This window comes from Tachypleus tridentatus, chromosome 11 (assembly GCF_004210375.1).
Source record: "Tachypleus tridentatus isolate NWPU-2018 chromosome 11, ASM421037v1, whole genome shotgun sequence".
In the NCBI taxonomy this organism is placed as follows: domain Eukaryota; kingdom Metazoa; phylum Arthropoda; class Merostomata; order Xiphosura; family Limulidae; genus Tachypleus; species Tachypleus tridentatus.
This window is the reverse complement of record NC_134835.1, coordinates 86,882,482-86,898,364: the sequence shown is the minus strand read 5'-3', so window position 1 is coordinate 86,898,364 and position 15,883 is coordinate 86,882,482. Positions and strand designations below refer to the sequence as shown.

The window sequence follows — 15,883 nt, the reverse complement described above, 5'->3', positions numbered from 1 at the left end:
CATATATAATTATAATCAAAGCAACTCAACAACCCAAAAATCAATATCAGAGATTCATAATAACAACAAGCAACCACACGTTAACATCATAAATATGTATCAGGAAGAAACCACTCAAAACTAATACCAAAAAAGCAATAAGCAACTTACCCCAGAATTACGTGTAATCAACAGAAAACCAACAAGAATATCAAACCCGCGTAGCATCAGGAAACAACGCACAATATTAGAAATATATAGCATCAACAAGCAACCCAAAACCATTCTGAAAATTATGTAACCTCAACAATGAGTAGTATTGAGAAGAAACTCAAAACCAACCTCAGTAATAAGTAGCATCAGTAGGAAGCTCAGAAATATTTAATTTTAACAAGTAATTTAATATTAATAGAACTATGGAGTGTTAATAAAAGATCCAGAACCAAACTTAAAAGTACGCATTATCGATAAGAAAGTCACTATAACATTAGAAATACGTAACATAAACCAGTAACTATACATTAATGACATGAGATGTATCAACAAGCAACTCAGCACTGGCTTCTAAAAGTAATAAGTAACCCAAACTAACACATAGTCTCCTAGAAAATATTACCAACAAACAATAATAAACACGAATTTAGATAAGGTATGTAAAAAAGTTAGTTTTTACCAATATACGAAAGAAATAAGCTAGACAAAACTGACGTCAAAAATAAGGACATAGACAGTCAACTGGAGTTGGTGTCATAAACCAAACTGAAATCACAGTCAAATGTGCCAGATTTATTCTGTAAATAGTAAATAAACTGCTTTTCTATAATAACATAGAAGGTATAATTAAAATAAAACGTTAATAAAAAACATAATAAAGGAATAAGAAGAAAGGAAACTATATTTGATACATATATTAAAACTAATTTATTTTTGAGAAAACATAAAAACTTAATACAAGGACTGTACACTTTGACAAAATACGTATTTAATACGGATTACTAACGGTTATTTGAAAAGTGGTAAACTAACATACTTAAGAGTGATTTTTGAAGTCATAATAAAGAATAGAAAAACCGAAGAGTTGAAATGTTGTAGTGTTTTGTAATAAATACATATATACAATAACTTCTAGTTTCACTTCAAGAATGTATTTTAATATATAAAAAATCATGGATATTATATGACACGTTTACAATAACTTTCAATGAGAAAAGAACTGAACAGCTCTTTGGTATTTTGAAAGTTGTGAAAAGTAAATACACTTTGGGTAAATTTTTCTATTAAACTTTTGACTTATTGAAGTATAATGAGCTTAGCGGTATTGAATTACATACATCAGCCTATACTGTATTATACACATTAGCCTATATTTACTTTCTTTAATGAAGATACGAAATACTCAATCACCATTTCGACCATTCAGTCTACAAAACGTATTTATCAATTTTATAGAGTTTCACCCTTTTGTGTTTAGTTCTAAACACTAGAGAAAACTATCCAAATTTGTTTTATTACTTGCACAATTCTATGTCAAATCGTTCTTTTGAGACGTGATCGATAAACTGATTTACAGTTATGTTGATTTGCACCATCAATGAAGCTCTTTAATAGTAATATCCTTGGGTCTGACTCTTGCTGTGGTGCTTTAGTTCTGTTCGATTAAGTTAACGTCTAAATTCTGTTGTATAGAGTCATTGTTATAAATATATATATATATACGCCGTTGCGTGTGTGTGTTTGTGTTTTTTGTATGAAAGCCACATCGGGCTATCTGCTGATCCCACCGTGGGGAATCGAACCCCTGATTTTAGCGTTCTAAATCCGTGGACATACCGCTGCACTAGCGGGATGCCATATACGTAGTTACAAGCCTATTTACTGGAAATTGTTCAATTTGCAAAAAAACAACAACTTATATTTCTTTTTTATTATTATTATTATTTCATTTCATTTCTATTAACAGTGCTTGCGTCATTTGAGTGAACTTGTGTCGTTTAATACAGAGATGGGTAATGCCTTTCAAAGTATAAGGTAATTTTCATCAGTGGAAAATCTTTATTTTTATTTGCTTTTGTTGTATTTCAGACTTCATTATTCTATTCTTTTATCTTTACTGTAAATCGTACAGTATTTTAGACTTATTTTGTGACAGTGCATAGAAACTGAGAATTATAACAGCTCAATTGAAGTTGAAAGATCCTCCCTTTACAGTCTGTTTCACATTATTTTCTGTTGTGATCACACTGTTTCTTGCAATATTGTGAGATTTTCATTTCACTTTTTCAGATAATTATTGTAACTGTTGTTGCGCTCCAGTATCTCAAAATGAAATACATGAGGTAACAACAGTTCCAACAAAATTCTAAAGATGTAAAAACAAAAAAATCACAAAAAGTTAACAAAAAAACAACAAACAAGACATTCTGGAGAAAGACAAGTCCAATCTTTTAGATTTTATACTGATGTGTGTTTGTTTGTTTGACCATGCCAGTGGGTTGTTAGTCAAGCCCAGTGTTTTAGATTTTATATTGATGTTTGTTTGTTTGTTTGATCATGTCATTTGGTTATTTATTCCTTGCCTTTATAAATGTGTCATTGAAAGTTTTACTATATAAACCTTAGGTTGTTGTTGTTTGGAATTTCGCACAAAGCTACTCGAGGGCTATCTGTGCTAGCCGTCCCTAATTTAGCAGTGTAAGATTAGAGGGAAGGCAGCTAGTCATCACCACCCACCGCCAACTCTTGGGCTACTCTTTTACCAACGAATAGTGGGATTGACCGTCACATTATAACGCCCCCACGGCTGGGAGGGCGAGCATAATTGGCGCGACTCGGGCGTGAACCCGCGACCCTCAGATTACGAAGCGCACGCCTTAACGCGCTAGGCCATGCCAGGCCCGTAAACCTTAGGCAAAATTACTTCATCAGAAGAAACTCTAAGAAAACACATTACCCTAAATTAAACATTATAGCAAACACTACATTCTAAAGGTGTTTATAATAGCTAATTATTACACGAGAGCTAACTCAGCAAAGAAATAATCTATTTAAAAAATACCGAACAGGGGCATTGGGCTTTGAACCTACATAACGTTTACAAGCATTTCAATATTTTTATATCACTAGATTCTCGTATTTTATTATCAATATTATGACTCAAAACAACAGATTTGTTTTAGGTAGATTCAGTATTCATCTAAGATAATCTGGAATAGATAATTTATTCGTATAAGTAATAAGAGGCTGGAGAATGGTGCTATTCTTATATACCGAATTTTGTGTTTGCTATTTCCTTCTTATTAAAGATAGACAGTAACGTCATATTCACTTTAATAACTTGTTTTCACATATGTGATAGGTACGCAAAATGCGATAGGAATAGAATTATTTTCTGAAGTTCCCAAATGAGCATAAACCTGAAATAATATCTAAGTACTTTAACTTGATTGAATACATTTTAAGACGACAGAAACTGTTCAAAGTAAAATAGAAAGTTACTGCTCATGTTACAACGTTGATGTTGTTATCAAAAACCTTTACATGAAATATCTGTACTTGCATCGTGAAACAGTGTTATCAAGTATTGTTTTGATGTCACGAGTAATTTAAGTATTAATCTGATGTCATGGTTTATTCAAATGGTGTTATTACGCCGTGGATTATTCGGGTGTTTCGCTATTATATAGTAAGTTATTTAGATATTTTGTTACTATGTCTTGAGTTATTCCGGTGTTGTTATTATGTAGTGAGTTATTCATGTGTTTCTTTATTATATCTTGAGTTATTCAGGTGTTTTTTTATTTTGTTTTGAGTTATTTAGGTGTTGTTATTATGTAGTGAGTCTTTCAGGTGTTGTTATTATATAGTGAGTTTTTCTGAGGTTGTTATTATTTCGTGGTTTATTCAAATACCATTAAGATGTCGCATACGATAACTTAATATTGTAACAAGATCTGAGACGAGCTTCTTAACAAATAAGTCTTAAATTAACTGAAACTAAGTAACAAGTACTGTCCTATTTAATGAAAGTGGTCTAACGATTGTTTTTTATATGTTCATGTTATAAGATTTTTTAAATTTTGTTGAGAAGTAGCCTCACATAATGTATTCCACAAGCTCGAAGGACTGCTCGTGACAACACAATGATCATTTAATTAACTGAGTGTATTTACTGATTCTTTCACTAATATTCAGCCAGAAAATAATATCAAAATGTTAATAAATATTTTAACGGTGTTTATCAATAATAGCCTATCGCAAATGGTTATTAACTGTACTTAATAAGTATTTATTTATACAATAAGTATTTTCGGTAGGTATGATTGAAGGAAACAATAAGTACACTTGAACACACAACGGTATCTTTAGATGAAACTTAGTTACATCTTAGTTATAAATTAGTTATAACACTATATGTGTTATAGTGGTTTTATTCTCAGTTAAAGTAGTGTTGTTGTATATTCACTTAGGAAGTCGTACATAGTTTTTAGCATACATTATTACTGTTATTATGTTGCACGCGCATCGCTTTTGCTTTAAGGTATAATGTAAGAGTTCTTTAAAATTGCATTTCGACACGCTTATCTTAACAAAGGCTTGGGTAGCTAAGCCTGTTTAGCATATGATCTTTGACATATGTTCACATGTTTTGGAATACTTCCAGAGAAAGTGTCTTCCTCTTGCGTTCTGACGTATAATACACATGTTTCAGACGTCGACGTTCAACATAGCTGCTTAGGAGTGTGGGCCTGCATTTAAAAGTCGGCCATCTACTCAGCCTGATAGATCATGGACTGTGTAGGTTAGGATGACACAAGGCTTAGTAGAGCGTCACTTAACTTGGTTATTGCACGCGCCAACAGTCACGACACAAACTTTGCTGTATAGAATATCGCATATCTCAACCAAGCATGGAACAGTGAACTGACAAACACTGATGCTATAAGTTCTGCATTTCATCAGAAACAACAGATCACATCTTAAAATTGTATCACAGGCGAATAATTTTTGTTAGTGTTTATTTTCAAATAAGATATGTGTTTCCACAGCATAAGAAAATCTAGAAGCCTGCGAATCGGTAGGTTAAAGATGTACTTTCAAATCAATGGATCTAATATGAATATCCATGGCTTTGGTTTTGTTGTTTCTCAATTCCTGTAACGAAACTAAACCTGGCGTAACTTTAAAACATTCTAAATGAAAGTAGATAAATTCTTAAGTAGAAAATGGTGCATCAAAACTCCAGTCGGGAATACTTTATACATTCCTATGTTTACTAGTTTATACAGCAATATGGCTCCTCATAATGATAAAACAATAATAAAGTTCACATGAGGACTTAATTCAATGCTAGTAGAAACACATTAGTGATAACTTTTTCTGATTGTATAAGAACATCATAACAGTTACTCTTTAAACGCTAACATCAATTAAGACTAAATAGTTCAAATCCAAGAATATTATAAGCGATTTGAACGATAAACAGCTTTGTTAAGTTAGAAGGATTTTGAATGTCGTCTCAATTAAAGAAGGTAATATGAGACCTTATATTATACAGCAGTTGCGGAACTGTACACAATATATTAATAACACATTTATATACTGCCTAGTCATAATGATTTCTGTTACAGTCATATAATACGAAGTTATAAGGGTTATCATTAGATTCATATACTTCCATGTTATGATGCTTCATATGAAACTGTGGACATCATATTAACTTCAGATTAATATACTACTAACTTATAATGTTACACTGCTGTGAAACTATAAAAAGCGTATTGACATAAGATTCATATACAAGTACTGGTTTTACAATTATATGTGAAAGCAAAAATCCACCAAAATTATATTTTGATAACCATTGGCAAAACGAAATATTTTAAACAGCAATTAAGTCAAAAAGAGTAAATTTTTCTCTAGTTTTTATAAGAGTTTGGGATTCAGTGTCAGCAACTATATTTCACAGTCCAACTTGTGATGACAGTTATATATTTGAAAACAAAACACTGATTTATTGATAAATTACTTGTACGTTTTAGTTTTCCAAGAATTATTTTGAGTAATGTGACTGGGCAAATCATATATTTTACTTACTTGGTATTCAACAACTAGTGGTATTATGATTGACAGGTGATTAGTAACCACTTTTTTGTAAAAAGGTAATAATAAATCTTTGTTTTGAGATAAGAGCTCCTTTAATTGAACATTATTTATGAATAATTTAAAACAATATGATTGCAGAATAAAACAATCATTTATATTAGTATATAAATATTTGTTAAGTTTTTAGAAAATAAAATATTTTATGGTGTATATGAACCTTCGTTAAAAATATTATCTTAACTTAACAGAACTGAGATATGTATAGTTATAAACCGTAGTTTTCAGCTGACTGTGGTATAGGATTTTTTGTCGAACATGAACATTGGAATATTCTGTTGTCATTTCTGAAGTCACTTTTGTTTAAACTGTGCCAAATTACAGAGTATTTCATTTAAATAGTTTGACATACAAAACAAAAATAAACTATATAGGCATTCACACTTCATACACACGAGTTAAACGTTGGGACAGTACTTTAGCGGTCCTCTAGAATGAAAATAGATAGATCTAATGCATGTAACGTGACCTCTTGTAATTTTGTTGCCCAGGGGAAAAAATAAGTAGCATCTTGTATTTCATTTAATAGGAAGAGAGAGATCAACTTAACAAAATATAATTAATTAATTCTACCAGCTTTCTGGGTATACAGTTTAAACGATTATAGAGGGTTACGTGCCATTACGTTGAGTGGAAAAGAGAAATTGTCAGAAAAACTTCTAAATATACTTGGTAAAAAGTATAGTAACAGAAAAATGTGTTTTAGGATATATGTGAAGCATTCTATTGTGGCACCGTAAGTTCAAACACTAAGTGCCGTCTTTATGAATTACACAAAGTGATAAACAAAACGTCTATCTACATTTTGTCGCGTAATTCTACACAGTCGCTCGAAAATATGGATCGCAGTGCAAGTAAACAAAGTAACATTCAAACAAGTTACTTCCTGCATTTCATTTACATCCACAAGTCACAAATTTGTTGCCAGAATATGCAGGGATAGTCGTATGTTATAAAGCATAATAAATAAAAGTGTATAGACAGAAACATGAATTATATAAAATAAAAGTTAAACTAGCTTTAATACACAAAACATTGATCATATTCGAACAAAAAATTAAAAAAGTTACGAGAAATGTGAGTAGTGTTGAGAAGTAAGACTCACCTGTCATATAACAAAGGTACACTTATGGTAACAAATACACACGGTACACTTATGGTAACAAACACACACGGTACACTTATGGTAACAAATACACACGGTACACTTATGGTAACAAACACACACACGGTACACTTATGGTAACAAATACACACGGTACACTTATGGAAACAAACACACACGGTACACTTATGGTAACAAATACACACGGTACACTTGTGGAAACAAACACACACGGTACACTTATGGTAACAAACACACACAATATGTATATATAGTATATAATCCCTGATTCCATGGAAATAACTATACTTGAAAACGATAAATAGTTGTGATAAGCCAACCAGTCTCACAGGCATAAAAAAACATCATAGTGCTCGTCTTAAGAACGGCAGAACTAATAAGATACGACTCTACAAATATCTTAAGAAGCTTATATATATATGTGTGTGTGGAAAGAAGTGAAAATTCGATCAAATCTGTGACATCATTATATTTTCTTTGTAGATAAATGTCAACCGAATATGCAAGGATAGTTGTCTGTTATACAGCATAATAAATCAAACTGTATAGAGTTTGTTGACTTCCTAGGACAGAAACATGAATTATATAAAATAATAGTTAGACTAGCTATAATACATAAAACATTGATCATAATTGATACATACTGTGTTAACTTAAATTCCACTAAAATCACAAGATACTTTAATATATTCAACAGTAAAACGAAGATCCGTTCAGGCAGATAATTAAAAGACAGGAAAATGAATATTCCCTAAAGATCCACGATCTTAGAGAAAAAAAATGATTTTTTGAATAAGTACTTTTTTGCCTTCCTACGATTTGGGATTACCATTTCTTTCGATCAATGGTATCGTTGGTTTTACAATGGATTATCAAATATGGCATATGATCTTTTAAGAACATTCGCAATGTTCACTGTTAGTCATAGACAATGAATGAAATTTAAAAGTCGGAACACTTTGCTTTCATATTTCGAGCGGTTATGACAAAGAAAAGAAAATATGTCTCTCACTTCTTCCTTACAATGAACATTTCATTAGTTTCAAATGATTTCTTAAAATACTCTCACACACACAATATTTTAATGTCATCTTCGCTTCTTTAAAGGGTTATTTCTTGCTGAAAAGCAAATTTTATTTCTACAGAAGGTTGAGAAGTTGATAACTTATTATCTTGAAAGTAACAATATATCACGTGTATTTTTTATTAATTAAAATTACATGAACAGAAAATATTCGATGGAAAGAAGAAAGGTTATTACTATACAACAGAAACATAAGAAATATTTAAAAAGACAGGTTATTACTATACAACAGAAACTTAATAAATATTTAAAATTTTTCTTTTACATTGATATTTAAATTTTCAGTATCTTTCTCGTTAATTTATGTTATTTGGCAAATAGAAGAAAAAGATAAGGCAATTTCAAAATTAGGCTGAAAATTTATAAAGCATAATACGAGTACAGCTTACCATAAAAATCATCTGAGCTCTAACTGAGTACCAGATTTACATACCTAAACTTACATGTGGATAAATTAACTTTTATAAGATCTGTTAGTAATCATTCTTCCCCTATATTGAACAGTGGTGGCGAAAGTATTCGAAAATAGTTTTTTTCTTATTCGCAAACAATGGGTATGTTAAGAAATAAATAATTTTGTGTTAGAAATCCGTAGATTTTCAACACAAAATTTGAAGTGTTATCACGTATGTACTGGAAGTAACCTAGTTAAAGTTTTTATTTTGTTTTAAAAATGTTATTTTCATGCAATATTTAAATATGATAAAATTATCATAGACCACGTTTCACAACCAAACGGTCAAAATCCTAAATTGTTTTTTACAAAATATGTGAAAGGATCGCGAGCATATCTAAAATTAGACAATAAGCCTTTATATTTTTTAGTAAAACAGGTGTATTTGAACTAAGCTAGTTACTGTGTCACGACTGAACAACAATATTTATAAAAAGTTAAGAACCTCTGATATAGACAACCTAGTCAAGTTGTTTCTTTTCTTAGCGTAAATATATTTTAAGAGAGTTGTTAATTAGTCTCGACTAAAACACGTAACATATCAACGTAAATATATATATATCAATTTATATTTTTTCTTATCTTTAATGTTTATTATTTTATTATAATGTTAATTATACATTGCATTCATTTTAAATTTGTAATTTTTATCATTAAGATTATTTCACACTGAAATATTAGTTTATGGACATGGGACTGACCTAAATATTCTGAGTTGACTAAATTACGTGAGATATTATTGGGTTTACGGTCGAAAATATAAATAGTATTGAGTGTATCTCACTGATGAAACAGTGCATTCTAATCATTACAAGTGATATAGTTTGAACATTATATTTAATCATCTAAGTATATATATTTTAGTTTGATCTATGTAGGTAGCTTGTGTTGTTTGGAAGTATTACCCATTAGTCAACTAGTATTGGTAAAATAATTTCATTTTCTTTTCTTTTTTCTGCTAGTGAAAATACTATTCCAAGGAAATGTTTCTGTACATGTATAACTTTATTTGTACATTAATTTTTGATTTTATTTTATAGGTAAAGACTAAAGACGTGTCGGTCAAGGTCCCAACCCAGGTCATATACATATATTATTTAGTACCAATCTACCTTTCTATAATTTTAATTGCACTGTATTTAAAATTAATGTATGTATTTTTAGGTCTTGGATTGTCTTTAAAAGTCCACTCTTACTTGCTTTAAGTAAGCATCTAGAAAATATCGCAGCTTTCAAGTTAGCGCAAATTTTATATTATATTTATGTTCTAATTGATGTGTTTGAGCATAGGATAATCGAATATGACATTTCTAGGTTGGTGGCCGATCTTCTAATGGTACTAAAATTAGTCATATTGTAATAACTTTAATGCAATTGATAGAAATTATTAAAAAACACAGTCAATTTTATATCTTGCTTTTTGTCTCAGCCCAGCTACAGTTTGATTATCGTTAAGTTTTAATTTGACCTTCTTCTTTAGCTAGATGAAGATAATCAAGTGTTGTTGGTCAACGTGTAACTTTGTTGTGTCCAGAAATTTTTACTAGTTTGTCTTCGTTTGATGCGTTGTAAAGTTTAATTCTAATGTACAGTTTGTGTCTTTTTTGGTAACAAAGTTAATAATGGATGTTCGATATAACTATGAACTTTGCCAACTTTAACTCTCTGTAGAACACGTTTTCCTGCTTAACTTCAAAAAGCTACTTCAGCAACCTCTTAGTAGTAATGTGCTTGTCAAGTAAATCTTCCTGTCCTCCTGCGCGTGTATCTCCCTAAACAATAATACAACACATTATGTGTATTCACGAATCCAATTATGTATACCACCTGTCATATGCACAGAGTAATATGTATGTATATTATACTGTATCAATTAGTTCTCAGGGCAAACATTAATTACAATTTAACTCTTCGTCAAAATTTTAGTAAGATACGGCGCTTTAGCAGCTTAACGATATATTAAAATAGAAAAAAATAATTAAGAGAATAGAAATTATGACACTGTTACAGTATTAATACTTCTGATGTTTAATTTTCTTAAAACGCGTCACTAATTACACTTGGAGCTGTCACACTGCAATTATTCTATTGGAAAAGCTTTAGCTACCAGTCAAGTCTACAGTAGCATATTCCTTAACATCTACGTAGTACAAGTATTATAAGCCAACACATATCTTTGTCTGTTAGGTCTTCTAAATGTTATTACACACTACTAATTAGCAGGAGTGATCTTAAACACTTGAATATTCATGTTGTATAACAAATTAATCTACTGGTTGTTCTAATACGGAAGCCTTCATATGTTCATAAAGTTAAATTAAGAGAAATTTTCCTGTAATGAATGCAACAACCTGTAAACTGCTCTAAGAGTAGAATCACGGGTTCCGTCACGGTTGATGGTTGTCATGCTTGCGTGCATGGATTTTAGTGTAATTGAATTTCTGTTTCAAATCGATAATCTTTTAAGTTCATGCTACTTAAGTTCTTTCTAAAATAAAAATTCTTTTGGTTGTGTAATAAATTTTATCAGAAGTAAAATTTCAATAATTAGATACACCAAAAAAAGTCCATTTATTTAATACAGTACAGTGAAATGTTTTAACAAATATACATCAACATTAATATCAACAAATATATTGTTTGCGTCAATCCACTCAATCGAGAAATTTTCAGAACGTCATATCTTCCAGATTTATTCCAAATATTCAGTTATGCAGGCAAATATTTTATATACTGTTAAAGGTAGGCAGTAAATAGTCACTTTATCAGTTTGTTTTTGCACACTTGATTAGGTACGTAAAATGGAACTAAATGTAATGGGAGCAAAGTTATTTTCTGATGTACCAAAGAAGCATAAATCTGATATAAAATCAAAGTGTTTTAACTTGATTAAATGAAGTTTAACATGCGACAGGAACTTGTAAAGGTAAAGAAGAAACTTGTTACACGTTTTATGACGTTGGCGTTCTCACAAAAATCCTTTCCATGAAATATCTGTTCCTGTGCTTTGTTTCAATTATTGTTTTGATGTCGTGAGTTGTGAATGAAATGGCACGCTAAAATATACTCTAACTATTTATTATTCATTTTATTTTAATTTCTAGAAATTTTCATCCTAAAGTACAAACATAACTTTTATTTCTTCTATATTTTCCAGTGTCAGTGCCCTCTATCAATAATAGGTATTTTCATAAGTAATTTATTCAGTTATTTTGCACAGATAACTTGTTACTGTTTGTGATTGTTCTCTAAATTACTAACCGAATTTGAAATAGCTTTAAAAGTTACCACAATATGAAACATAACAATGTAAGAGAAGAATATTGAAAATAAAAGAACATTTTTATTAAGTAAAATATAGAATAATTTGCTAAATGGGAGATCTCCTATTAATATATGTTTTATAATTCTGAAAAATACATAAGGGATTAGATATGGAGTGTAGTGTTTAAAAATAAATGTAACAAGCCTAATATAAAAGTTTCATGACATGTACGAATCTATTACTCCTCACCCAAGATGATAAAGAAACAACTTTCATTAATTATTCCAATCGGGATAAAATGAGAAACATGAAATAAGTACAGAAACTATTGCAAGGTCTATAACACTGAAGAAAATAGGTCAGAAACTAACGTTTTATCTTTCTTCAATTTAGTTCATAATAGTAATAAATAGTAATATTCTACAAAATGAATACAATATCAACAGAAAAAATAATTCATTTTAATTTCGTATAAGATAATACTGATAGTTTTCAAAATAATTAAAAATTCTAGCTAAAACAGACTCTCATAATTCAGAAGATAGAAATTACACAAAGACATCCTATAATATGGTTACTCAAGATAAGTGTTTTCAAGTTATAAAGCACTTTCATCGAACGTTTAAGCAGTGGATGAACAGGTATGAAACGAATAAGCTGTGGAGAATTTAAGAAGCTATCTATGTTGGATTAACATTAATAACACACTAGTAATGGTAACTTAGTAGGTTTATATTAATTTAAAATTGTCAGTTCACCAGTTATGTGCCGACAGTAAGAAATATTTAGATTTTTTAATTTAAAAATCAGTAGTTTGTTTTTGAATTTCGCCCAAAGCTACTCGAGGGTTATCTGTGCTAGCCGTCCCTAATTTAGCAATGTAAGACTAGAGGGAAGGTAACTAGTCATCACCACCCACCGCCAACTCTTGAGCTACTCTTTTATTAACGAATAGTGGGATTGACCGTCACATTATAACGCCCACACGGCTGAAAGGGTGAGCATGTTTGGTGCGACGAGGATGCGAACCCGCGACCCTCAGGTTACGAGTCGCACGCCTTAACACGCTTGGCCATGCCAGGCCGTATTTAAAAATCAATGTGAGATACTAAAGCATACATATATGAATAACAAAGAGTTGCAACTAGTGTTATAAAAGTTAGAAATTCTTACTTAATCTTGTTACATTGCTTGATTTGCTAGTGTTATGAAACTTACTGGAAATATAGAGTACTAAACTTATAAGTAAAGAAAAAGTACGCACTGAACATAACCCCAAAAACTATGGTATGAAACAATAAACTAAAAGAATATCAATTAATGTTTCTTCCAATGAACTTATTAGTTTTGAAAATTCTCCACTGTATTTAAGTTATTTGTTACGTCAACACAACAGATGTTCTATTTTCGTGAAATTTTATCCAGGATTGCATGTATTTATATAAACTTCATAATTATGACGTTTGAACTATAGTCCTTTTAAGCCTAGATATAGACAAAAACCTTACTTATTTTAATGAATTGTTTCTATATGTATTACATTGGCCATGCAATCTTTATAAAGAGACTCATCAGGTAAAAAGATACTTAATTACTGGTTTATTACATTTCACATCTTAATATTTCAATCTGGCTATAGACATTTTATAATCATAAATATATCATGTGAATCAAATTGAAAATTTCAGAAAATATAATATATACTAAGACAAGGATGAGAACATATGAGTAAGAAACACAGATGTTCCCAGCACAACCGAAAGTAACTTGGTAGTGAAATGGTTGAAAATAATAATAGTCAGTGGTTGACTAACTGAAACCCTCTCTGATGTTAACTTGAATAGAAGTCAATTGGGGAGTTTTACACTTTTGAAAATATGAATCTTCCTCAGGTTTCTTGATGTATTATTGATAAACAATAAAAACTATTTTATAAATGTACGTAGAAAGTGACAGAAAAAAATTACACACGAAAAATGCAAATTATCGCGTAAATATTAAACATTTTCATTTGCATAACTACAACTACATAGGTCGTACTTGTATTAATTTTTACTGCAGGAGTTATTGCGCCTTCTTTCTATAACACGTGAAGTGAGATAACTCCAAAGATAACTAAGTCAGGAAGACACTTACATGGCTTATGCTAATCAGAGATACAGGATTTCACATTCCCTGACCTACGATACGTGTAAATAATATCAGAAACAGAACTAAGCAGCCATAAACAGTCCTCTTGTAGACTTGTACATTTCGTATCGCTGTCTAAACGTAAGCTATTCCCAATATAATATAATATAAGATATCGGAATTCTCTCTGTCCCAAAGAAAGGTCGCTCTGAGATTATGGCACGACTTATATAATTTTGTTCAAACATCATGATAGATAACTTACAAATATACGCTACCATGCATGATAGATAACTAACAAAAATACGCTACCACACATGATAGATAACTTACAAAAATACACTACCACACATGCGTCAAGAATTAAAAACTAAATCTGAAACTAAATAATTCTGATATAACATTGAATGAAACTTCATCTAAAGTATGCTAGCTGGAAACTTTAATTCACATTCACGAAGCAAAATAATGTGTACTGGTCAAACTAGTCTCCAACTCAGAAAAAAGTAAATATTCTCAAATAAACTGTACATGATAGTATCATCAACGTTTCAAACATATCAACGGAACTGCAAGAAAGGAAATCAAACAAAAACGTATAATATTACAGTATAAGTCCGTTAAAAATTCCCCAGAAAGCATTATGTTGCAGCATAAAAGTATCTTGGTTGTAAGTACATGGAACAGTTTATATCCACCTTTCACAGAATTAAACATAGGATGGTCAGAAGTAAAAAACTAAAGCATTTCGGTACTCTTTACATAACTTTTATATCTTATAACCTGTCTTCTTCAGTTATATAACATCCACTGTCTCGGACAATACAAATAGCACAAAAAAGACTTGGAATGTACATAATCGAATAAATAAACTAAATGTTTACAAAAATCAGAAGAGACTGCTTTCAAAGATTACTTTATACAAGATCCTTTTCTGAGACTTCGGGGTTCATGACACTGAATAATATGCAGCCCTCATCATGCACATTATTTGTACTGCACAAGAAAACATTAATGTTAAGTGGACATTTTGGTCTACAGACCTGTGTGTTTGTGTGTATATATATCTTTACATACGTACATCTTTAACTATTAATCATATTTTAACGAGTCAATCGGCATGTCCGGGTGACTCATAATCTGAGGGTTGCTTGTTCGAATCCCTGTCACACTAAAGATGCTCGTTCTTTCAGCCATGGGGGCATTATAATGTACGGTAAATCCTATTATTCGTTGATGCAAGAGTAGTCCAAGAGTTGGCAGTGGATGGTGATGACTAGCTGTCTTCCCTCTAAGCTCACACTGCTAAATTAGGGACGACTAGCGCAGATAGCCCTCGTGTAGCTTTGCGCGAAATTAAAAAACCAACCAATGTATTTTAAGAAAACAAATCTATCTTGTAAATAGTTAATCGTTTATAGTTAAGATAAAGTTACAAATAGCACTCCCAAGGTAAAAAAAAACGTTCTAAAAAAATCTCATTTTCCTTCTAATAATTCTCATTTTTCGTCAATACTCCTTACCTACAGCATCCTTGTCTAAACTTTGTGAGGCCCACATTTGCCTTGGGACTCTTGGACAGTACTCATCTGCCTTCCTTTAATTCGTCACTGCCTTTCAGTCGTGAAGTATGACTGAACTTTGGAGTGAAAACATTAAGCTTCATCAGAAACCTTTACAACTAAT

At 30.8% G+C, this 15,883-nt stretch overlaps 1 protein-coding gene across 6 annotated transcripts in view; it reads right to left on the bottom strand.

Annotated features, from left to right (window-relative positions):
- The window catches only part of LOC143232687 (poly(rC)-binding protein 3-like), a 227,109-nt gene that overhangs the window by 99,541 nt on the left and 111,685 nt on the right, over window positions 1-15,883 (bottom strand). The window contains exon 1 of one of the 6 annotated variants that reach the window (XM_076468424.1): window positions 15,721-15,739. The exons of the other annotated variants lie outside the window; for them this stretch is intronic. The gene's annotated coding sequence lies outside the window, so the exon portion shown is untranslated. Of the gene's footprint in view, window positions 1-15,720; window positions 15,740-15,883 lie in introns of those variants that run through there. 6 annotated transcript variants of the gene reach the window in all.